A 25,129-nucleotide genomic window follows, 5' to 3' on the forward strand; every position below is an offset into this window, starting at 1 on the left:
TTGTGGCAGACGTGCATACTATATGTATGTGCTAATAAAGCTTGCGAGCAGTAACCAATATGACAGACATGTGAGTACGTTGATACCAGCGGTTTTTGATTTACGTACATATATGTACGCTTTTATGCCTAGAGTAAAGTAAACCCTTATACTCGAAGCGCCCTGCTTCCGGTATGCCGGCTTGTTTGTTTGATGCCAATTAACTGTTTTTCCAAATTTTGCATATCGCAGCGAAGGCGGGTCTTATGCTGCTTACAGGTCGGGTAACACCGAATTCGGAGCTACTATCAATAAAAACAACTATACTAACATACACAAATTGATCGACACCATCGATGCTCTGCTTACTAATGCAAATAGAAAGAGTGTGCTGATCATTCAGACTGAAAACCTTGGCTAGTGTTGGAGGAAATATTTCATGGTTTATTGAATCCTTCACAGCAGGGTAACTTTAGCTATTAGCTTTGTGACAACAGGGAGTAAACAAAACAGAAACTAGTTTTTGGAATAATGAGGATCATCCCCTTCTTCTACTCACTAAGAAAGATCTCAGATTCCCAGCATTTACGGATGATTAGAAGTAACGGCTCTGCAAAAGCTTCAGGGGTTGCAAGGGATTGCATTTTTGTGTGGAGAAGCATCTTACAGTGACTAACCATTTCCTGCACGAGCGGGAGAACTACATCAAGTCATATGCAATTAAAAACCGTCATGTATAGCAATGAAAAAGGCAGCAAGTGGTTCCCGAAATATGGATATATACGTACTAAAATAAAATACTAGCGAAAAACAAAAAACCTCCAGTAATTTTTACTAATTTAATCGTTCCAAACACCACAAAAGCACACTTAGACAGGGAACAATATTTCTTCCATTTGTTAAGCTATTCATTATTAAGGGCCGTTCCCTAATCGAACCATCGGGAGATTTGCGACCACCTGCTAGTTTCACTCTTTGACTTACGCCAAAGAAAAAAACACTTTTGTTGGGGGGCCAGTACTGATCAATATTCCTTGATGAGCTGTCCCAGTTACTGTCGTCCTTTCAGAAAAATAGTTTTCCTACTGCCGAACAATGGTCAGGTCGAAAACGATGTGCTGAGCTCAGGGGTCGAGGTTCTAAACCCTTGTGTCGTCCATCTACAAAACAACTCTCTCAATCGATTGCTGATCGTGATGGGGTTGATTTAATTAAATCCATGTACGTTGCCAGTCAGTTGAAACCCAACTAACCTTATGGCACCACCGATGATGCGGTGGAAGCTGTGGAAAGCCACAAACCACTCATTTATCATGTTCGAGCAAGATGTAGTACGAGCCCCAATTTGGAAGTCAGGTCACCCAACACGATCACAATGTCATTCCTAGGAAGCCTCCCCTGGACTGCATTGATTTACTTATAGAAACCCTCCTTCTTTTCTGCATCGCAAATTTTCTTTGGTGTGTGACACTGCGCTGTTGCATCCCAGCTAATATTCTCTCTGATACCGGTTTCAGATGACCTAAGCATTACTGCAGTACCGGCACCACGTTTACTTACTGACTGCCGGAAGTAAACGTGGCCAGAGTGCCACAGGGGAGAGAGGAGTGCATTTCAGAGACACCGAACCTCACTTCGTTCCGTCCCAAAATATCCAGGCTATATGCTTGAGCATTTTGGAGAGCCTCAATACAGTCATAGAAAAGCATTCGCACACTTCAGAATCCAAGCATAAACCTTTGTCGAAAGCAAGTGTTCGTAGCTGAAAAATCAGTCCGCCTTCGAGACATGGCAGCCATTTCCAATGAATAATAAGATTCAAGATTAGCAGGTTGCTAGCCCACAAATTTCTCAATTATACAGCTATGGTGCAACGCTTACATACAATTCATGCGGAAATAATTGTGGTAAACGTTTCTGTTTCTAACAAAATCATAGTAGGTCAAAATTATCTTTTCTGTGGTAATCTCTCGAACTCTAAAGGAGCAAAAAGTGACAATATTACTTCAAAGTGTCAACAATCTGTAAAGTGGATAATTTGTATAGTATGTGTACTTATCAAATACTGTGTGAAATTATGTGTTTTCCTAATGTTTACTATGCAAACGAGTTATAATAGACATATGTATGATACAATTGACATACACTTCCCGGTCTCCCAATTGTTGTTCGTTTTAGTTGTTAGTTTTTAACTTTTTTTGAGTTTTATCTGCCACAATCTAGTTTTTGTCTATGCATGGCTCATATTATATTTATAATTTTAGTAAAACTGCGAAGCGAAAATGTAAATTGCAGGTAGTATATATGTATTTATAAGATTCCCTAATTTTATCAAGTAATATAACACAATGGTGTATATTGCTCCAGTCAAAATAAAGCTCACGGTATCCAGACGTATATTTTTAAATATTTAGTCAAATTATGCATATAAACTTGCACTGAATGATAAGATAGGCTTCATTCATATCGAATATTAATTATCAACATTGGAAATTAACATTCCGCTTGCATATCATATCAGAATATGATTTACCTTGAGGAGTGTTATATCGACTGCAAAGTATTGTAGAAATTAAAATAATATGGATAGAATGGACCATGAGTAAGTTTTATTTTCTGTGAAATTGATTTGAAAAAATCGGTTCAATATTTTCTACTTCACTGAAGATTATTTCAATATTTCGGCTTCCAAGTCAGCTTGGGTATTCTGAAGTCGTTTGTTTGTTGAATGTTACAAGCTTTCGCAATTCTATCACCTTAGAAACTTCCGGTCGTAATGTATACCGTACAGCTCCCTGTTGTATTTGATTAGCCATTCGTCATCTTCTCGAACAGTTCTAAGGCTTTTTCTCACACTTTCCCTTTTAATATGGTTGCTAACCACTCCTCGGTGGAGTATAGCGCATCAACCACACCAACACGCCATAGTTCACGGCTTGCTAAAGTGCGATTCAACTTCTCGAGATGCCCGCACTCCTTCTCTAGTATTCTGCTCTTGGAACGACCCACTTGTCGCCCATTTTGACCGAGGGAGTTCCACTGCATGGCATAGCCAGCAGCTTTCATTAATGTGTGACTTATCCACTGCCACTTCTGCCTTCCGATCACATCGCCTACGGATGATCACCGACCAAGTTCTTTGTTTGAAATATCTAGTATCAGGTCAGCAAACTTAGACAACACATCGCAGACTGGTGTTCACGAAGGCTTGGAGCACTTTCCATGTGTTATTCCCATATAGCGAGGCAGAAAAAACACTAGCACAGAACAATCTCAATTTGATCTTCGTAACTGCATTTCCAGATTTTAGACAAGGCAGCGAAAGCGGATCAAGAGGTGTTAATGCGTCAGGAAAACCCATGTTTTCTAGACATACAAATTGTTTGACGCCTTTGATGCCCTGTCCATTAATGCAGATATGGAGAGTGCGCCTATTTCCCCTTACAACCATAGGGTAAAGCTCTTACTGTGCAAGACTATGATCTTCCCAGTCCTCATGTATTCCTCGGAGACTTGGGTTCTTAGCAAGAAAAATTGTGAACTCTTGGCTGCGTTCGAGATAAGAATCCTCCGAAGCCTACATAATGACGAAATCCGACCGTCAGGTTGTGGATAAAATCCGGCTCAATAGGTTGCCGTCGGCGGGTCACTTAATCCGTATGGGTGAGGATAATCCAGCCCGAAAAGTCTATAGGGGAAATATCTATGGTAGAAAAAGAAGACGAGGCAGCCTCGGCTTGAGGTGGAACGATGGCATAGGCCAGGACACCAGACAGCTTTTAGGGATATCGAATTGGTGGACATCGGCGCAAAACCGGGGTGTCTGGGGTCCATACCCCAAGCTAGCGTAATATGTCAGTATCACATTAGTATGAATTGCCATACTTAATTCATGTGCACTATAACCTACCACATAGCTTCGTGCAAAAGAAAACTGTCGTGTAACGAATTATTGTTACGTATGAAATACACAAAACCTTTCATATCTGAAGTGCCAGACTTTTTGGATTCTTACTTATTTATACATACTTTCTCTATGAAATAAATAATACAACGCGGCGGAAATACGAAGCAGTTTTTTGATACAGATAATTCCTTTGTACACTTGCTCGATGCAGGTGAATATATGATACATATGCATCTGCATATTTCACATTGCAAATGGTGATGAAAGTATATACATACTCGCAATGTATTAAACTGGGCCAGATTTTTGCTAGCAGATAAGTTTTTTCATCTACAAAAACATTGATAATTATAGACTATTTGGGGTAAAGTGGTTTTAGAATTCAAGAATAGCAAACTCATCCGTTGGCTCATTGCCTTCCAACAAAATATGGCCTAGAACTCAGTGTATCCAGACTTTTGTACGAGCCAAGTGTATTCAATTTATTAAGGTATTCTCATAACAGGCTACCTGGCAGCACGTGAGTGCTTTGGTAACCGCCTGGTATTCGGTCAAAATAGCAACATTCTTGAATGCGTTTACGTACAGAATGTTGGACTGCCACAACGGTACGCTATAAGACAGCAAACTAAACACCTCCTCATGGTCAGAGAGCTAGCCTGGAACCCTTTACCCTTTGGGGTATCAAATGAAAGGTCTCGGTAAGTCGGTGTTAGTTTTGACATTTGCTGGAAAGGTCGGGAGTACGGAGGTGGAACCGTGTTGCCCATTACGTTCGGGCCCTTCTCGTTGCTAAGAAGATAGAACTCGACCGGTGGAGGAGCCGGATGGCAGCGGGTTCCTTGAACTGACAGTTCCCTTCCTCCTCTCCCCTTCCGTTGGTGAAAGGAATTCCCTGATTTGAAGGTTCCGCAAGGCGGGAGGGTTCAGGGACTAGCCCGAAGTAATGTGACAAACGGTTCCAGGCTAGCTCTCTGACGATGGGGAGGTGTTTAGTTGGTAGTCCGACGACGTACCGAATCGGCAGTCCAACACTGGGTGCGTAAATGCATTCACCTACCCTACCCCCAAAAAAAAGGTGTGGGACAGCGAATCAATGCCTGCCAAAGAGGCATTATCTGTTTCATACATAACGAGGGAGATATCACGCAGTGCAACAATTATAGAGGTATCATGTTGCTGAGTACCATCTATAAGATATTCTCCAAAAAGGCTTCACTCCAGGCAAATCAGCAACAGATCAGATTTTCTCTGTGGGGCAAGCGATGGAAAAATTGCTGAAATATGGCCATCAGTTGCACCATCTTTTCATCGCCCGTAAAGTCGCCTATGACAGCATAGCGGGGGTAAAACTGTACACGGCCATAAGAAAATTCGGTATCCCAATGGAATTGATAAGACTGACTAGGCTGACCCTGACTAATGTGCGAGGCCAGATAAAATCAGCAGGATCACTCTCGAGACCAATCAACATCAACAACGGTCTACCACAAGAGGATGCCCTATCATGCGTCCTCTTTAACCTGGCTCTGGAGAAAGTGATTCGCAATGCAGATGTAAATCCGAGAGGCATCTTCCTCTTCAAGTCCACCAAACTACTGGTCTACGCTGACCATATTGACATCAGGGGAAGAACAACCCCAAATGTACAGTCTACCTTAGTCCAGATCGATGAAGCGGAGCGATACTTTAGGCTACACATTAAGGAAGCCAAGATGAAGTACATGGTGACAACGCGAGCGCTAAAAACGATAGAACGAACAACATCGAATATCACTGGTCAAACGAAAACAATGAAGATAGGAGATTACAACTTTGAGACCGTGGATAGTTTCTCCTATCTAGGATCGAAAATCGGAACCGATAACAGTTACGACGATGAAATCCGCGCACGGTTGTTGGCAGCCAACACAGCCTATTACAGCTTACAGAAACTGTTCCGTTCGAAACGTCTCACCATAGGGTCAAAGCTCTTACTGTACAAGACAATGATCTTGCCAGTTCTTATGTATTCCCCCCCCCCCTCCCGGAGACCTGGGTTCTTAGCAAACAAGATTGGCCGCGTTCGAGAGAAGAATCCTCCGAAGAATTTTTGACTCCCTACATGAAGATGGACGATTCCGTACCCTACATACCGACGAAATCTATGAACGATACCACGACCGTCTGGTTGTGGATAAAATCCGGCTTAAGAGGTTGCGGTGGGCGGGTCTCCTAATCCGTATGAAAGAGGATGTTGCAGCCCGGAAAGCCTATAAGGGCAATATCTATGGTAGAAAAAAACAAGGCAGACCTTGCGTGAGACTGGATACCGGTTGTTGTGCCGTTAATGATAATGATGAGGGGATCCAAGGGGACAAATGATGGGGCAAGTAGAAAGCTGCTCCTTAAATGCAGAACACCACATGTAGTGAAATAAATTAGAACGTTATACATATATATCACCATCAACGGTGCAACAACCGGTATTCGGTTGTATAGTGGAAGATTAGTCAGATTCGATCAGATCACAAAGAATGAACAAATATATCCCATACCGTAGCACATCGGATAATCCCTCAGGGAAAAGTAAATATATCAGACAAAATTTATATCGAATTTTCTCCGGATGTTCAAAACAATAAAAAACCTCAAAAATAAACACAAAATAGTACTCACAGGAGGGTACTGGTCTGGTCAATTACCTTTAACAAATATCAAAACCGCGAACCAACCAAGCACATCTAGCGCTTGGAAAATTGCACCACTACACAGATAAAGAACATTCTTGATATTGAAAACGAAACATCAAAGCGGCGATAAAGTTGTTTAAAAAAAATATATTTTGAGCAGGGCATTTGCGGCCACCGTGCACGATGAGCTATTTTTTTCACTTGTTGCTCAGATTAAAATTAGCAAATTGCCACACTCAATATCAATGGTTCCAAATTGTTTGTGTTGAAATTTGTCTTTTGGAATTCCAAAGAGAATTTTTATAATATAATATAATAATAATTGTCTTATCATGCCGACATGCATGCAAAGTGGTTAAATTGATCACTTCGACTTGGAGATTATATGATATCAAAACAATGCACGACCATTCCATATCGCAATAAAGATACTTATTCCTACAGATTAGAGAGTAATAATTTACGACAACATATAAAACCAAAAACAAACAAAAAAACGTTATCAGCTGTAATGATTAGTAGTTTCACTGCCAGGGTTGGAAACACAGGACTTTAGTTTGTTAACCATAGTTTCGGTTGTTCTTATCTATAAATAGAGACTCATATAATCTCATTTTATAGATGAAAGTATTAAAAGATCAGACATTTGCTATCGGAAGCTCCTCACATGCGTTGATGTTTGTACCAATAAATTATAGTTATACCAAATTTGGCCAGGTGGTAAGTCAACTAAAGTGCGGAGTGGATATAACTGATAGAAAACAAAGAACTATGGATCATATTATAATTCACTATGATTTATTCACAACGAATCTATGATTTATTGTTGCTAAGTCTTTGATTTAAGAACTCCGGAAAAAGGATGAAATTTAAATATTCAAAACGTCGTTGAAATCCAATTTAGTATCAGCAGCTCCAATATTATCTGGTCATCACCACTATCACTAACACCGTTGCAATCACTGTTCAGTCTTGGTCTGCCTTAATAATCAACTTTAAACATTTTGGTTTTGCGTCGAGATCCACCAATCTGATGTCCCTCGCAGCTGTTTGGCGCCCTGATCTATGCCATCCCTCCGCTTGAGGCAGGATTTTTCACTTCTTTTTCTACCATACATATTTCCCTTACAGACTTTCTGGGCTGGATCGTTCTCATTCGCAGCTAGGTCCCTGGCATAGAATTTTGATTTTAGGACACGAGCTCTCAATTTTGTGGACCTTTCATCATGGAAGATCCTCACTTCCTTTGAACACAGTTTTTATCAAACGGATTTGTCTTTACTAAGGGCGGTATTCGGTCCGTGTGGATCCATTTACACATATTGGCATTAGACCATCTCATCATCAAAGGAAAAGGTTCTGACAGGTAAAATTTAGCCTGTAGTCCCCTCTTGTTTGTAGCTAAAAATGTTTTTCTGGTTTGGCTACTTTTTCATTTTTCTCGAAGATTAAGGCAGCAGTGCCACGGGTTGCACGGGCTGTTAGGGGTTCATGTACTCCCTCTCCTGGCTGGCCTGAATAAAGGGTTCCCACTGAAATAGAGAACATTCCACAGATTTCTCTGAAACTGGTGAAACCTCCAAAGTTTGCATTTCGCCCACAACTTGAAATTTCTTACTAATTGGATGCTTAATATCCGTTGCTTCAATATCCGAGTTTTGGACACTTTTAGTGTAGAAGAGACTGCTACATAATTTCCGCAACGAATTGAAAACTTGTTAATGCCTTCGTCAAAAAAATCTTCGGATGTTTTTTTAGCCATTGATGGACAAGCGTTGCTACTGTTTCATGGTCGTCGAAATAAACGACGTTTTCTTCTTCTAAACGACGTTTTTTTTGTAGCGGTCCAAAAAGATTAAAATCGCAGAGTTCAGACTATAAGGCTCAAGTTAGCTGCCCACCCAACCTCCCAAAGCTTTCCGGCAAAAATATTGCATCTAATTTATATGGGTTTAAAGTTTCAGATTCAACTATGGTATAACTTTTTCTTCTGTCGTGCTACAGTCTGACAAGCCGAGTGTATTCAGCCTCTCAAGGCATTCCCACACTAGTTTAGAGTTCACCTGGTTAGACCTAAGTGCCTTTATCGCTGCTTGCCTGTCAGTCAGAATAGCAATGTTCTACCCCCTGTAGTTCCTTTGGAGATTAAAGGAGGTACATCTATCTATGGCCTATATTTCCGCCTGGAATTTACGAGTGTACCTACCCATTGGCTCCAAGTACATTTTCCTTGGACCAATGACACTGGCACCCGCTTCCTCTGCTGTAAGGGATCCGTAAGTGTACCAAGTAATCAGTTGCTGGTTTAAACCATATGTCCCAGCCACACTCTCTCAGTTTGCCTTGTTATTCCAACGTTGTTCAAACTTCTTATCAAAGTGAAACCTCGTTGTCATGTTATCCCTTGGTATCAGTAATTCAGGATACCGCCTAGAAAGAATATCAATCTTCCTTCGGTTTAGGCAGCTCCCCGCCTCACTCATACTACCGGCCATCCTGAATATTGCCCTCCTTGCCTGCATCTGTATGTGCAGATGGAGAGGGGTTAATCCCAGTAGGAACTCCAGGGATGCCGTTGGGCATGTCCTCATTGCCCCACTGATAAACATGCAAGCCAGTCTTTGGAGTTTATGTAATTCCCTGGCTTGTGTGCTGAGTTCGGTTCTTTACGCCCAGATTACCGCTCCATAGATAATCATTGGCCTTACTATTGCAGTATATATGCAAAGTAGTATCTTCGGGCTGCAACCTACGTTAACACTTGTCTCCATATCATCCGTGTGCTCTAAAACGACACAATATCGATCGAAAAACTGTGTCAGCGTACGGGGCAGCTCCCGGTAGAAGTGTGGATGAGATGGCTGAAGTAACAGTGGATACGTCACATTTTCAGCAAGGGCGACAACATCATTGTTGATTTTCCTTTATACTGGAGTGGCCTGCTACATTTTTGCGTATATTATTTTAGGTTAGAATCTCGCTGTTATACTTTTTGTCAAGTGGTGATAGTACTTTAAAATTATCAGTCAATCTGCATAGAACTCCAATTACTTGCTGACGTTTCTTCTCTTTGTGGATCACATTTGTGCATGGTTCTTGTGTATCGCTGTTACCATAGCGAACATGCAGTGTTTTTTCCGTAATCGCGTACTAGCATTCATTATTGAACAACTCGTTTTTTTACGCTGAATTTCGTGTTAGATGATTGACTGGCCTCATTTGTCTTCAGTATAGTCGGTTCTATGATGTTGGCTATGCAACATCGATGTCTGGTCCTAAAGAAATAGTGATTGCGATCACAATTCACCCCGATACAATCGCAGGTTAGGGATGCAATAAGTTGCTCGCTTTTCGATAGGAATGATAGTGAGGCGCCTACCCCAGCTGAATTTGTTCTTTCCTAACTTAGCACCGAAAACGCCGAGTACCATCTTCAGGTTGTTCAACAAGAGCAGGGTATTAAATTCTGAATTAAGGGAATTATAGAATTCATCTTTTACTGTGTCCTCCTTTTTTCTGTTGAAGTATATATGTATGTTTAGTAGTCACATGTTAGAGCATTAATTTTTTTTCGAAGTACACACATTCTTTCGATGATAGATCAGAAAATGACTTCAAATTTTTGCATTCCAGACATTTCACGATGTTGAAAACAGTGTTTTTGAAAGTCTTATAGCTTGCTGATAGTTTCATTTTCTGAATCGAAAAGCATGCTCCATGCTCTAAAATTCACGGCTCATTTTTACACAAAACCTTATTAAAATCGGTTTACTGTATATCCGTCTGTCTGTCTTCTTTTTTTGAGGAGGTGGAAACCTCGAAAAGACACTGGCCTAGCATGTGAACACTATCATGGGGTGGAGTCAGCTCGCTCTAGCTTGGCCACCTTACGTCTCTACGTAGAGTACGTAACTGTCTTTTCTCATCTCCTCTGTCTTTCGAAGTTTACTCTGGATAGATGAGATCATGGTGTTGACGCATCCCAGTCCTTCTGACATGCGAGCATACCTCGTATCAGATTTTGTGATATCAGCCCCTCTCCTAGAGTCTCCTCTAGGTTGTTTCTTTCGTTCACAAATTTGGGAAGAATACGTGCTCTATTTCCTCTGGGATTCCATTGAAGTTTGGACAATCAGGTGATGTATCCAGCTTAAACCCGTACAGATACTGGCGATGCCTCCATGCCTCGTAGTAAACTAGGTAAGATTAATCTCACCGTGCCGTCTTTCCAACCACTCCTTCATGAAAGGAATGAGCCTGTGTGTCCACCGACGCTTTCCCGAGCGTTCCCAATGCTCTTGCCATTTATTTCGACATCTCTCCTTTTCGGCGTTCTTTGTCTACGATAAAAGAGAGAGGCTTTGCATTGTATGTATTCGTCATCTCATCTGTCAAGTTATCTATGGACATTATTCCTGAGATGACGGGATCTGCATGATCTCAGGCAGTCCTGAAGGCAGAGCACACCCTTATGGCTGTTCTTCTGTAGACTGCACTCAGTTTCTTAGCGTTAAATGTGATTTTCAATGTCTTTCCCCAATCTGGAGCTGAATAGAGCAGGATAGAACTCACTACCCTAGCTATAAACAACCTGGAAGCATACCATGGCCCTCCCACGTTCGGCATCATCCTTGCCAAGGCCACGCTTGCGGTGAATGGTTTGCCACAAGCATACTGCACGTACCACATAACTGAGCTTTGCGTCTACCATTACCCCCACGTATTTGATGGCAGGCTTAGAAGTGATGATATGATTCCCAATTTGAATACGGGCATAATTTCTTTTATGGCGCTTGATGATGAGGACCGCTTCCTTTTTTTCATCCGCAAGTGTCAGACGATAACTCTTTAGCCAACCCTTAGAAGCACCAATCGCTTCGCATGAGTTTAACTCAGCATCTTCGAGATCCTTTGCGACTACAATCAGCGCTATATCGTCGGAGTAACCCAGCACCGTAGCTTCCTCCGGAACTGGAAGATTAACAACATCGTTGTACATAATGTTCCACACACCCCGGGGGTCCGTCATCTGTGTCATATCAGAGCATCCGTTCTTGTAAACAGCTATTGACAATAGTTGGGAGATAGGCAAGAATACCAAACTTCACCAGAGATTCCCGTATCAGGCTCCAATTGGCTGAATTGAATGCATTTGTCACCACTACCCAATATTTGCTAGTACTACCCTTTCTGTGAATTGCACCTTCGACCAAGCCAGTAATCGTGTTGATGGCATCAATAGTTGATCTGGCTTTACGGAACCCCCTATACTGTCGATCTGAGAGGCCTCCTCCTCCGAATAGCTCAGCGAACATGTCCGGTCTTGATTCCACGGCAAGCTTAAATGCCCTATTCGGTACGCCATCCAGATCCCGAGCTTTGTTATCTCATATCCTATCGCAGATTTCCAGGAGTTCGACTCTGGTGACTGGCGGTATTGCCGTCGTCCTCTTGTTGAGGGAATAACCCCTGCTATAGCTATCTGTGTGTCTGTCACACGCATTTTTTTCAGAAGCATCAAACACCAAATTTGGTGAGGAAGTGGGAACTGTAAACGCATACATGCAAAAGGGTGGCATAGTGTTTTTTTTCACCAGTCTGACATCGCTATATCATGTGGGGTCTCCAATGAAAGGCCTCGATTAATACTTTTCAAAACTGGTCTGAGTTCTGACATTTAATGCACAAGGGTGGAGGGCCCCTATGCCACTACATTCTAGAATCATGTATTGCAGTGATATAGGCTATAATGTCGAGCATATGTTTGGTGAAAATCGTACTATTACTAACCAAGTTGCAATAGGTCAAAGTTGTCGATTCAGTGCAAATTCTAAGACTTTGATGATCAGTAGCACGCGAAAAAGGATATTCCGATATAATATATCATCATCATCATCATCAGCGGCGCAGTAACCGGTATCCGGTCTACGCCTGCCTTAATAAGGAGTTCCAGACATCCCGGTTTTGCGCCGAGATCCACCAATTCGATATCCCTAAAAGCTGTCTGGCGTCCTGGCCTACGCCATCGCTCCATCTTAGGCAGGGTCTGCCTCGTCTTCTTTTTCTACCATACATATTGCCCTTATAGACTTTCCGGGTGGGATCATCCTCATCCATACGGATTAAGTGGCCCGCCCACCGTAACCTATTGAGCCGGATTTTATTCACAACCGGACGGTCATGGTATCGCTCATAGATTTCGTCATTGTGTAGGCTACGAAATCGTTCATCCTCATATAGGGGGCCAAAATTCTTCGGAGGATTCTTCTCTCGAACGCGGCCAATAGTTCGCAATTTTTCATGCTAAGAACCCAAGTTTCCGAGGAATACATGGGGACTGGCAAGATCCTAGTTTTGTACAGTAAGAGCTTTGACCCTATGGTGAGACGTTTCGAGCGAAACAGTTTTTGTCAGCTGAAATAGGCTCTGTTGGCTGACAACAACCGTGCGCGGATTTCCTCATCGTAGCTGTTATCGGTTGTGATTTTCGACTCTAGATAGGAGAAATTATCAACGGTCTCAAAGTTGTATTCGCCTATCCTTATTCTTCCTGTTTGACCAGTGCGGTTTGATGTTGTTGGTTGGTTCGCCTTCGGTGCTGACATTGCCACCATATATTTTGTTTTGCCTTCATTGATGTGCAGCCCAAGATCTCGCGCCAATCGCCGCCTGCTCGATCTGGATGAAGGCAGTTTGTACGTCTCGGGTGGTTCTTCCCATGATGTCGATATCATCAGCATAGGCCAGTAGTTGGGTGGACACTTAAAGAGGATCGTACCTCTTGCATTTTCATCAGCATCACGGATCAATTTCTCAAGGGCCAGGTTAAAGAGGACGCATGATAGGGCATCCCCTTGTCGTAGACCGTTCTTGAGGTCGAATGGTCTTGAGAGTGATCCTGCTGCTTTTATCTGACCTCGCATATTGGTCAGGGTCAGCCTAGTCAGTCTTATTAGTTTTGTCGGGATACCGAATTCTCTCATGGCCGTGTACAGTTTTACCCTGGCTATGCTATCATAGGCGACTTTAAAGTCGATGGTGGAACTGTTGTCCATATTCCAACAGTTTTTCCATCGCTTAACGCAGAGAGAAAATCTGATCTGTTGCTGATTTGCCAGGAGTGAAGCCTCTTTGGTATGGGCCAATAATATTCTGGGCGTATGGGGCTATCCGGCCTAGCAAGATAGCGGAGAATATCTTAGAGACGGTACTCAGCTACGTGATACCTCTATAATTGCTGTACTGCGTGATATCTCCCTTTTTATGTATGAGACAGATAATGCCTCGTTGCCAATCGTCAGGCATTGATTCGCTGTCCCATGCCTTAGGTTTTTATTCTGTTTTTAAGGTCTTTTATTTAATATTGCTTGTAAATAAAAATTGATAATACATTTTAATTTTTCACCACAAGTATACTCTGTGAGGTCCTGGAATATCCTTACTACAGGTCCTACATACTGAAATGTGTTTCCAAACTCCTCATTTATTTCACAAGTTTTGTATAGTTCACTGAGACCTAACAGACAGCAATCCATCCATTGAATTCAATTATTTGTTAAATCGTGAATATTTCATGAAAGTCAGATACAAATTTGGCTACAGTCGTTTTTTTTCTCTTCATTCTCCTTCACTATCAGTTCAAGGAGCGACAACAATTTTGAGTATGAACTATCTGTACTAACTCTAAAGTTATGGAATTCTAATCATTTGTAGATTGAATCATTAGCGATTTAAATGAACTTAAACTGTTTTCGGAATAAACACATAACAACTCCTAATTGAGATTATCGTTCGACATTGACGTTGATTACTGTAAACGTACGTCGTGGATTACCGCATGTAGCTAAATGAAGGAAAGATACAATTTCATCAATGACTACAATCACAGCACAAATCAAAATGTTTGATTCGTGACAAAAATAACCAATTCAAATTGGATTCAACAGTATCTCACGTAATAAGGTAATAATCTTTTCTCCAGATTGTGCTCATAGAATTAATATCCTTACTTTCTCACTAGCAAACATGGACCTTCCTACATATGTATATATGCGCATAGTGAGACAATGCTACAGCGCATGTTAAGAAGTAAATCATAATTTTCAATTCAGTCAATTTAAGACTATCTGGCTCGGAGATTTTTCGAATATATCAAGGTAAAGGGACTGCTGGAAGGGGGTCAGAAAACGAACTATCCAAATGAAATATGCATGTTCACAAGTTCAAAAACCTGAACTTGAACATCCATGGGGCGCGTTACATAAATTACTTCCAGCTTTATGAATAACGTGTCAGACAATAAATTGAATACCACGCGTATCTGAATTGCAAGAGAAAATCTGTTTCCTTTTTTTAATCGGACTTTAGAGTGAATTTCAAACGAATTGGACATACGTGACTGGTGATATATCAACCCAGATTTTTTTTGGGATTATTCTTGAAGGTTCTTTTAAATAAAAAGGAATTCGTAAGTGTATTTGGAAAAAGTTGGTTGAAATGCATATTAAATACATGGAATGCAATTAGGATAGTTATATTTTTGCGTTTTTTTTTTTCAAATGACCAATTGGGGAGAAACTTTCTTCTTCCATTGTCAGTCATTCTTGTGTCTTACATGATTTCGTACATACTATAACCTAATAAAATTTTGCTTTATAAAAAATTCCAGCTCATATAAACACAACATACATTTTTGGATTACAGATATGGCAGTCTCGACTGATAGTTGAGAATCAGATTCCAGGGGTATGTTCCTGTAATTTGAAAGTGGCCATGAACCAGCCCTTCGGGAAATGACAACCACAGTTCAGACGGAGGTGTAAAATAGAGGCAATCGCTCTTCGAGCAGGCAAGCGACGTTAATAACAGTGGACAGTTGCACTAATATCAAACTTTTTAGTATAAAATTACCAGTTACCGTAAAGTACAGGTATTGCTTAAACTGTACCGAATTAAAGGAGACGAGCCATGCACTTCAATTGCAACTGCTCGGCTTTTCTGACCTTAGACGAAGACACTTAGGTAGATTCAGAAAAACATCCGAGTTATTCAGGCGGGAAACTGTCTGAAAGAATTCACTATAGGTTAGTATACGAAGTCTAGGGAAAATAATTTATACTTCGATTACGGTATTAACAAAGTTTACTACAACCTTTTTCCTAATACGCTAACTATCAGGACCGCTTGGTGGCGAAAACAAGGATATATGCGTCATGGCACTCTGTTAAAGAAAATTCTTGATTAATGAAAATTGATCATGTCTACTTCGAGAAAGGCGCGACAATGTAAGATCCAAATAGAAAGTCAATCACGGCTCTTGTCAGTACTTCATAAGAGGGAGATATCGGTGTCCAATGGTGACAAGCATCCATACTGCAGATTAAACAAAGACTTCATACCTTGGTTAAGATGTATTCTGACGAAAAGCATCCAGTTGATTCAGAACCGATAACCAAAGAAATGTGTTGAAACACATAGGCAGGCAACCAGATAAGCAACCAGACAACAGCCAAAGGCGAGGAATATTAAATGGTTGGTCCGATGAGGATTGTCAATAGACGGTTGAAAGAAAATATGATGCTTATCGATTACTCTCTACCTCATCCTCTTCTTCGTCCTTTTCTTGTCGGGATGTGGACTGTTCTGTGTCTTCTGCTGGTGCTCTAAGGTGGCGGCAAGGAAGATGAGGCAGCTAAACTAAAACCAAAGGGCGGAGGAGACGGGTACCGGGAAGCACTATACTCACTTTGACTTGCTGGTAGTTATTCAGTAGGTGAATGGTTATATAGACGATCAGATCCGAGCCTCCATGTTAAGTGGCTTCGACCACGAAACTTCACTAGGTGTATACTGGTGCCATGGGAACTGAGATAGCCCCCTGAATTTACTTGTCTCAAGAGAATTCCTAATTCATGTACTTTCAGTCCGAATATTAACGGTTGGTTCCTTTGTGGGAATATCATGGGGGTTGTGGTTACGTCCAAGCGGACAACAAGACTTTCGGGCCTCAAATGTGGAGTTGTGTTTCAATTTGGGTGTTGTGCTCCATAGTTCGGTAGAGATTTGGGTAGGTGTTGAAACCAGCACTATGAGCCATGCTCTGATTGCGATCACAAAATCAATCCGTATGTTAAGAAAACCGGGAGGTTAGGTCTAAATGAGGGGTACTCAGATGAAACCACCAGGACGTGACTGTATATTCTGCTATCCGTCTGCTTACCGCATCCTTACTGGAATGCCTCATTGACAATATTGATGTTTATGAGGATATCTGTGATCGTTATGGGGTTGCATCGATCATGAAAAAATTGCGAGAGAGGCGTCTTCGATGGTATGGTCACGCAATTCGTGCTAACGAGAATTCATTAGCTAAGATTGGTCTGAACATCGAAGTCGATGGTAAACGACCAAAAGGCAAGCCGAAACAGCGGTGGCTTAATACGCTGGATAGAGATTTAAAAGTCTCGAGATTGCACCCAGATCAGGCATTCGATAGAGTCAAATGGTGAAACCGATCACGACGAGCCGACGCCACTTGTGAACGGGACAAAGGCTGAAGAAAAAGAAGAAGAATATTGGGTCCTGTCTTGCTACTAAATACCAAACAGTATATTTCTCTTTGTTAGCATAATTTTTAACGAGAGCCCCGAAGGGCATCATTTTCTTAACCTTTCGGAAAATGACCTCAGTTTTTTCACAGTCTAGCGCAGCTTTGTTTACCTTATTGATAAAGAACAACATGACTTTGATCTACTAAAATCATCAAGTTTGTGGTTAAGTAAATTCTTGGTCAGAAGTGTTGGTTACGCTGACGACTTTTAGCAATTTTTTCCTGTACTGCCCTTTAGCCCCCTTTCCAACCAAACCTCTAAACTTTGATTTACTGGTATTCTGGTCATGAACTGGCACTAAACATCGGGAAATGTCACGTGTTGTATTACTCACTCAAATCTTTGGCAAACATTCTCAATCCTCTATGCATCCAAAACCTTGCCGTAATATTCAATGATAATCCCCAAATGACAACCACTGCCTCAATGAAACTAGTCTTACATCCAGAACTTCGGACTTTGTGAACTCTTCAACTTCCTTGTTAGAAACATCCTCACGTATTGCTTTGTTATCTGGTCTCCCACCCGCAATTATACTGTTTTGTCCTTGAAACGGCACAATGACTTATAATATTCCTGTGTAGATCACTCAATCCGCCCTCGTATTTTCAATCTATCCTTGCTGACCTCTTCAAACTCTCTACCAGCCTGATAAGTTGCTTCGCCATATTTTTAAGCTGAGGTGAGGGTTTTTGCATTTTTCTTCTTATCGGAGTAGTTTGAAATTAGAATTACTGTGTTAATTGTCCTTTTGCATAAAAGCAATTAAATGTGTAGAAAGGCCCAAATGAGCCAGAGACGACAGATATTATGAATCAAAAAAGATGCGATAAAAACTAAAATGGAAGTATTATTAACAACACTGCCGACATCAATATGTAGGTTGAATACTTTCGAGTTATGCAAAACTTTATGGAGTCGTCGAAGACCAGGCCCCTCGAGGAGCAGGTCGGGCCTTTTTAACAGTATTCACTATTACTCTATGATATCTTTACGTCACTGAGACAGTGACTCTTTTCTGAGTTGGGGGATTAAGAACTCAAGGTATTCCCTGCTTGTCATAAAAACCTACTAAAAGTGTAGAAATTTGTGGGCTAGCAAGTGAGACGTTATCCATGCTTCGTATAAGGAGGGAATTGACAATTGCGATCTTTGGTTATTCAGTTCACTTGTTCAATTCTCGATAACGATCTCGTTAGCCTCCAGAATGCCCGCTTTCCCTAACCTGGATGAGAGTTCCAAAGTTACAAACTCGAAATTTTGGGATTAAGTAAGGTTAGATAGTCGGATTCTGGAAACCATTTCTCTCCCTCTTCCAACACTACGCTATACTATTCCGGAAAGGATCCTGTATACGAGGATTGCAAGCTTCTCGGGAGCTCTTGGCTCATATTTGTGGTTGACGTGCTTACCCCACTTTGAAGTTATTGATAACCAAACATACAAAGGAGGAGCGCAATCCTGGAAGTTTCGGAAGAGGAGCAAGACAATGTGACGAAGTAGTGGGAGCTGCATATAAACTGAAGCTGAGCAAAGCACATAGAATCAATCAGCTTTCTGCAGAACCTATCTGCAAAATCCATACATTAGTAATTAAAATATAGGCACAAGAGAAATTGTATGACCACTTCGTAAGGGCATCTGAGATGTGAAAACGAACGAGAAATACCTTTGTTGCATACGTTCTAAAAAGTGTTAACAGAAATGGTATTAGTTGAACCCTTTCATTTGATACACCGCATGACCATAATCTATAACAAAAAAAATTTTCTCCCCCCTTTCGCAAATATGGTGAACCCCCTTTAACCCAACATCAAATGATGCAACTCGTTGCACGTTTAGCGGTTTGCCGACCACATATTCTCACCAAATTTCGTGACGATAGCTCCAACCGTTTCGAAGTATATCCCGTTTGACAAACGGACGGACAGGCAGACGAATACCTTCCATCGAAAAAAAAAGATGGAGAGATAGGAATTGGATCCATTTTTATTCCACACACCTTAAACCTTAAAAACATGAAGAAATATCCCTAATAGGCGAAGCATCACTGTCATGAATCACAATTCTGAACAAGTAGATCAGTTTTCCTATTTATAGATCTTACTTTCAAAAGATGGCAACGAAGACTTGAGATACAACGGCGAATCACGGCCAGGAATAAATCAAGACTTATCCATGGAAATAATAAACCGCGCATCTATAATATACTATTGCCTGGGAGACCTACATGGTTGTGAAAACTGGACTTTAGCAAAGAGTCTGAAAAGTGAGTCGAAACATTTGGGCGAAAAAACCTCCGAAAGCTTTTCCATAGAAGAAGATGATACGCCGAGTTAGGTGCTAACATGAGTTGTATGGGCGGTTGAAGACTAGTATGTATCTCAGGAGAGTTTGCAGACTGAAGAAATGCCTGGGTAATGCACGCTGATTTAATTCCTATAGGCCTATTACCAAATCCAACCCTCCACGTTGATAACTCCTGGGCAATGCAAAGTAGTTGACAAGAAAGGGTGAACGAGAAGTTCTCTGTGTCATAAAACAGGCTGCAGACTATGCAACAAGCTGATAACCTATTCAGAGTATACTATTGCTTTCGTGCCTGAAAAGTAAAAGGCTTGGTAGTCCAATATACGAAATTTTTAGGAATTGAGGTATTTGGCTCCCGAACACACACTATTTTTAAAAGTGGTAAAAATTGAAACTCAGGTTTGTGAATGCAACATAGCTTTTGCCGCCCACAAAAAGTTTGCCCAGAACATCACAGACTTCAAATCATTTAGTAAAAGAGTTGGTGCACTTCAAGTGAAAACTAAATTTCTCAACGTCCAGCTAATCAGTTCTACTTCAACGAAAGACAGAGATGACTCAGTAAAAAACGTTTCCTAGGAAACTCTCATCGACTTATTTCCGTCACCGATCTGCAGTGAGGGAAACAAATCCTATCGGATTGCTACAAAAAAAACATGGATCTCACCTCAGAATGAATGTTTTGAGGCAAAGTACCTGTAGGAAATGGATGAGCGAAATATGAGAAAGCAGATAAAAGATCGTTGGTCCCAATATACCGAGGAGCACACCGAAGCACCAGAGGCCGTATAGGCACCTGCATTAAACATGCTGAAAAACAACAAAGCAAGAAAAAGGGGTAAGCTCGAAAACACTATTCGGACGGATGAAATTATTCCAAAAGTTTGGCCCAAAAGTTGAATTTGCCCGATTGATCAGATTTTCTCAGTAAAGTAAATTCTGGAGAAGTGCTGGGAATATAATATTGATGTCATCATCATCAGAATGACAATGAGTCAGTCTAGTGGTCAAATAAAGATTCAAAATCAACTATCATGTAACATCCAATATCATGTAACATCGTTCTAGAATATATATAGTAGTCGGAAATATGTCAGTGGATATAAGATGTAAGCTACTATATAAATCACCCCAGATAGTGGCCAACGGAGGGTCTAACAAAGTGACAGCTAAAATAAACGAAGTTTCCAGATTGATCCAAGAAATGGTTGCCAATGAAGTGGGCTTCTATTCCATGGCTGCGTGAAGAATATTTGATTATCACCTGAGTTCCACGCATTTCAAATGACGCTCAAAAGAAAGCATGCGTTTATTTCGTTAAATAGTTCTTTCCGACATCTAAAAATGCCAGTCTAGCATCTTCGAAAAATTCGATGCAGATGGCGAAGCTTGAAACAGCAGTCCAACTATCATTCTGGAAACTGGTCAAATAGTAGCAACGAAGTGATACCCAGAAAAGTGTGTACCACAATTTTTCAAAAATTTGTTTGTAGTCAAAAAAGAAACTTCACGCTTTTTTCTACACCATGTCGATGCTCACACTGCTGAAAAAAAACCAATAACTCTATTGCACTCTCAAGCATCGAAGAAGTTCATCCAGCTCCATATTCCCCTGATCTAGCAACGATTATGATTATTTCGAAAAATAAAAAAAAAAAAAATTTAATTAATTAATTAAAAAAAAACTAATGAGGAGATTATAAACGCAATCAAAGTTTTAATTCAGAAGCTACAAAAAGACAATTTTAAGGAATGTTTCGAAACAGAGTCAAGAAATGCATTAAAATCAACGGAAAGGATTAATTGAACAAAAATTACAATTTTTTAATTTTTTTAATATAAATTTACTGAACTCTTGTTAGTTTCCTCGCATGCGGATGCGCAAAGGAGATACTAATGAAGCTTGACGAAGTAGCGAAGGAAGGTAACCTAAGAACAAAAAAAAACCAAAACGCTACATCAAACGGTTACAACCACCAGCAAGTCGACAGATTCGTATTTGGGCATAACTCTTATAAGGGACAACAATGAAAAAGATTAAACCAACGGATCATACTTGTCACAAAACATATCACCTTGCACTGTCAATCCTGAAAAATGAACTTATTTCAGTGACCGTGAATAATGCACCAGCCCGAAGAGCCAAAAATCAATGGTTTCGGACGTCGAGTCCTTAGGAGAATCATAGGTCTAGTATAGATGGCAGCTGACGAAGGTGCTACAAAGGTGATATGTATCTATTGTACGACGAATTAGTCACTATATTAGAATTGACAAGCTCCAGATCAGTCCATGTAGAACGCATCAAAGGACACCTCCATGCGTTTTGCATGAACGAAAGGACGCCTATTCAAAGTGAAGGTGGAAAGTAAACGACCACTAGAAAAATAACAAAAGTTACACGCTGCTCGATGTTCGCGATGCCAAGGACCGACATCGTTTGTAGTACCAAAGTAGAAAATGGAGCTGAGTTGAACTTCCAACATAAAAATCATGTGAAATTCCTCGAGATAGAATGGACTAGGCATATCGAGTCAATGCCGAACAGTTGAATTTTGACACAAGTGCTAAACGGATTCATGCAAAAGAAGTGGTCTAAAAGGCCACCTCATGCGGACAACGAAACACTTCTACACTTTGCAATCAAAGAACGAGAAAACTAGAAGATGTGTATTGGGGAAACCACAGCTCACCACTATTTAAGGAAAATGTTTAATTAATAGACAGTTTGACCGATTGGTAACTGCAAAATCGCTTTGTGTTTCACACCATTTTCGAATCATCAAAGGCATAATAATTAGCTACGTCCCAGCTGACATTACTCCAAAACCCTTCATCTATTATGCTATCAAATCATAGCCTTTTCGAAAGATAAGTTATACAACTCCTCCCTGAACTACAGACTGGCCCATCAAATTCTCTTTTCCATATCATATTTCCATCCTTATAATCTTTCTGAACTCTAAGTTATTAAGGGCATTTAATTCGTAAACAACTGCATGTATCAAAAAGTCCTGGGTTAAGTTGTTGGCTGCAGTCTGCCTACTGACGCATATGGCATCCATCTTCACTATGATTGGAACTCCCTGGGAATCAACCAAACTTTCGAGGAATCCCATTTCTCCTTCTCACCTCGTACTGAGCGCCAACCCTGCGACAAACATCTCCTCAAACTTAAACCCAGCATTCTTTTAAACTCATTTATTTAATCGCAGCACTTCAGATACTGGCATATTGAAAACAGTCGGAAGGTGTAGATTAATCCAATTGCTTTACGTATATATGCATATGTACAGTATATCCTCAATAAACTTTCCCTGGAACGAATGTTTACTATCTACAAATCGGTTTGATTCACACTGAACTGTTCAAAATGGATTTGCATGCAAATACCAGAATCTGATAAGGTGAAATTCTGTACAATCCGGATGTCAGTCACAATTGTATGAGAAAAAAATTTACATTCACAAAATAATTAAAGTTTTTTTTTGAAAGGCAGAACCCACTCACAGCCACCTTTTTTGTTCTTTGATTAAAATTGAATAATCATTCGGAATTTTCATAGATTTAGACAAAGGATGGGTACTTACACGCTTGAGTTCCACTAACGACAATTTACTGGGTGACTCGAATCAAAAAATTAAGCACACACAAATGATTCGCAATTCATTCAAAAGAACTTCGATCTAAGTGAATGCGACAATTGCCATCAAACACGGGAAATGGCTTTTAGTGACCACAGAACACTGAATAAAGCGCGGGCGGTATATCACACAAACTACGAGTATGCTAGGTGTACGGCTGCAAGTGCGATCACAGAATGCCGGGAAAGACCACAGCCACCCGCTAGCGCATCAGATAAATTTTCAATTTTTAAATAATCAACGATAACTCGCGTTCTTTACTCCTTTGCGTATTCTGAAAACACGATCGACTTCCCATAAACAGATACTGAGGCTCCAACGTTGAATACACACTGAAGCGCGCGACCAGTCAAGTACACTAAATACACGTTAACGACCAATAATCCATAACTGACTGAAATCCATACTTTAGGTCGATTTAAATACTTGATACCTCACTAGATATCTAATATCTCCAGTAACCTTCCCTCTATAAAATTCACTGCCATTACCGCAAGCAATCTCGCCTGATAGATCTTCCCGGTCGACAGGTTGTTTGGGTAACGTGTGCTTCCTCAGAAGGTATTGTATCTAGACAGGACTCAAAGTAACAAGGGTCGAAGCCGCGAATACAGATAATGTAGCGAAAATCTGTTTTGTTCACCTGTGTCGACCGCTCGAACGTTTAGTTCACACTGTGCGGGCTAGTCGGAGACTTTTTGCTTCAGTGTCACTGAATTTTTATCTCTCCGCAGCTCGTGTTCAACTTTGGATAACTACAGTACTTCAGGAAGCAGCCCGGCCATTCAAATCCAGCGCTACTCACTGTGCACTAGATAGATTTTATTATAATATTGCTGAGCGATTTGGTGAGTGATTGTCCATTCAGTCCCGGACGACTGCCTTACTATCTCGCAGTCTCGTATTGCAGATCCAATATGTACTCATACTCATCCATCGACATTAAGTCGGCGACATTATCAGATTTGTCTATCGCGGCCAGGTTCAGCTCGGCCTTTGAACAGCCAATTTAGATCAGCAAGAGGATCTCGAGATATCTACACGCAGTTCTTATCAATTGAATTCGGAGCAAGAGGTGGTTAAGTGAATTGAGAAAACTTCTAAATTGATAATTCTACATTGGACTCTCACATATCAGCTTTTGTTTGCGAAAAATACCCTCTGGGATTATCTAAATTTCTGTTTAGCCAAAATTACCAGTTCGCAGCGCAGCTATTGTACTTGTCACAAATGGCTGAAGATAAGAGCTATAATATTTTATGGGAAGGATAACATTTACACGAGTCTGTGAGTCAAGAACTATTGTAATCAGCAATGAATAATACAGACTATGGATCCATTGCAGTTGATTGCCGTAGATCAGACGGGTCTTATAGACCAAGTATTGAATGATTTCTTTTATATCATTTAAGGGGAGAAAAAAACCTGTGAAAGGGTCTGACAATTGTTATCGACATATATTGGAAAAGGAAATTATTATGTATTTATGTACCTAATTGACTAATTTTTAGTCTCTTTTTCAGCTTAGTTTTTGTTGAATTTCTGGCCGTACAAGTTTATATCGTAGCACATTTTTTTTCCGAAATTATCTTTTTATTTCTAGAAAACGAGGAAAAAGCCAATCAAATATACACAGAAGTTAGCAAATTTCGTCAATGGCACCTTCAGCTTTTTGGATGCTGTTGCATAGTACTTCTTCTGTATGAAATACCTGTGGAAGTTACTGAAACCGGGGGCGAAGGGGTAAAAAATTTCGCAAATACGATATCTTGCAATAAGTTTATTTATCCCTTCGGAAAAAATCAATTCTCTTTGCCTCTAAGATAACCAAAAAAGACGTCCTTCATTTCATTGTTCCTCGAAAATTTCTGTTCCCGTTTCGCCGTCGTCGTCGTCGAGACTCTATTTCGGAGCTTGACCTCCAAGATGTCTTTCCTCCACCTATCCGAGGAATCCGAGCAATGATGCGCTGTCTTTGCCTACAAAATCTACCCAGTGTTTTCGGGG

The 25,129-nt window shown here is 40.7% G+C and overlaps 1 protein-coding gene and 2 long non-coding RNA genes across 5 annotated transcripts in view; 2 read left to right on the forward strand and 1 right to left on the reverse strand.

Moving 5' to 3' along the window:
• LOC119647488 (zinc transporter 1) overlaps positions 1-23,965 on the reverse strand; it is a 71,676-nt gene extending 47,711 nt beyond the window's left edge. The window contains exon 1 of one of the 2 annotated variants that reach the window (XM_038048446.1): positions 23,069-23,965. The gene's annotated coding sequence lies outside the window, so the exon portion shown is untranslated. The remainder of the gene's footprint in view (positions 1-23,068) is intronic. The other variant, XM_038048447.1, reaches the window with a different exon arrangement.
• On the forward strand, positions 1,593-14,960 carry LOC119647492. 2 transcript variants are annotated; one of them, XR_005248880.1, is made up of 3 exons: positions 1,593-2,274; positions 14,272-14,520; positions 14,579-14,960. It is a non-coding gene; the product is annotated as an uncharacterized LOC119647492 (long non-coding RNA). The 2 variants fall into 2 exon arrangements; XR_005248881.1 differs by having other exon boundaries at positions 1,593-1,886.
• LOC119647493 lies at positions 23,659-24,631 on the forward strand. The gene is made up of 3 exons (XR_005248882.1): positions 23,659-23,798; positions 23,857-23,970; positions 24,033-24,631. It is a non-coding gene; the product is annotated as an uncharacterized LOC119647493 (long non-coding RNA).
• The last annotated feature ends 498 nt before the right edge of the window (positions 24,632-25,129 follow it).

The sequence above is a fragment of the Hermetia illucens genome, chromosome 2 (genome assembly GCF_905115235.1).
Source record: "Hermetia illucens chromosome 2, iHerIll2.2.curated.20191125, whole genome shotgun sequence".
In the NCBI taxonomy this organism is placed as follows: Eukaryota; Metazoa; Arthropoda; class Insecta; order Diptera; family Stratiomyidae; genus Hermetia; species Hermetia illucens.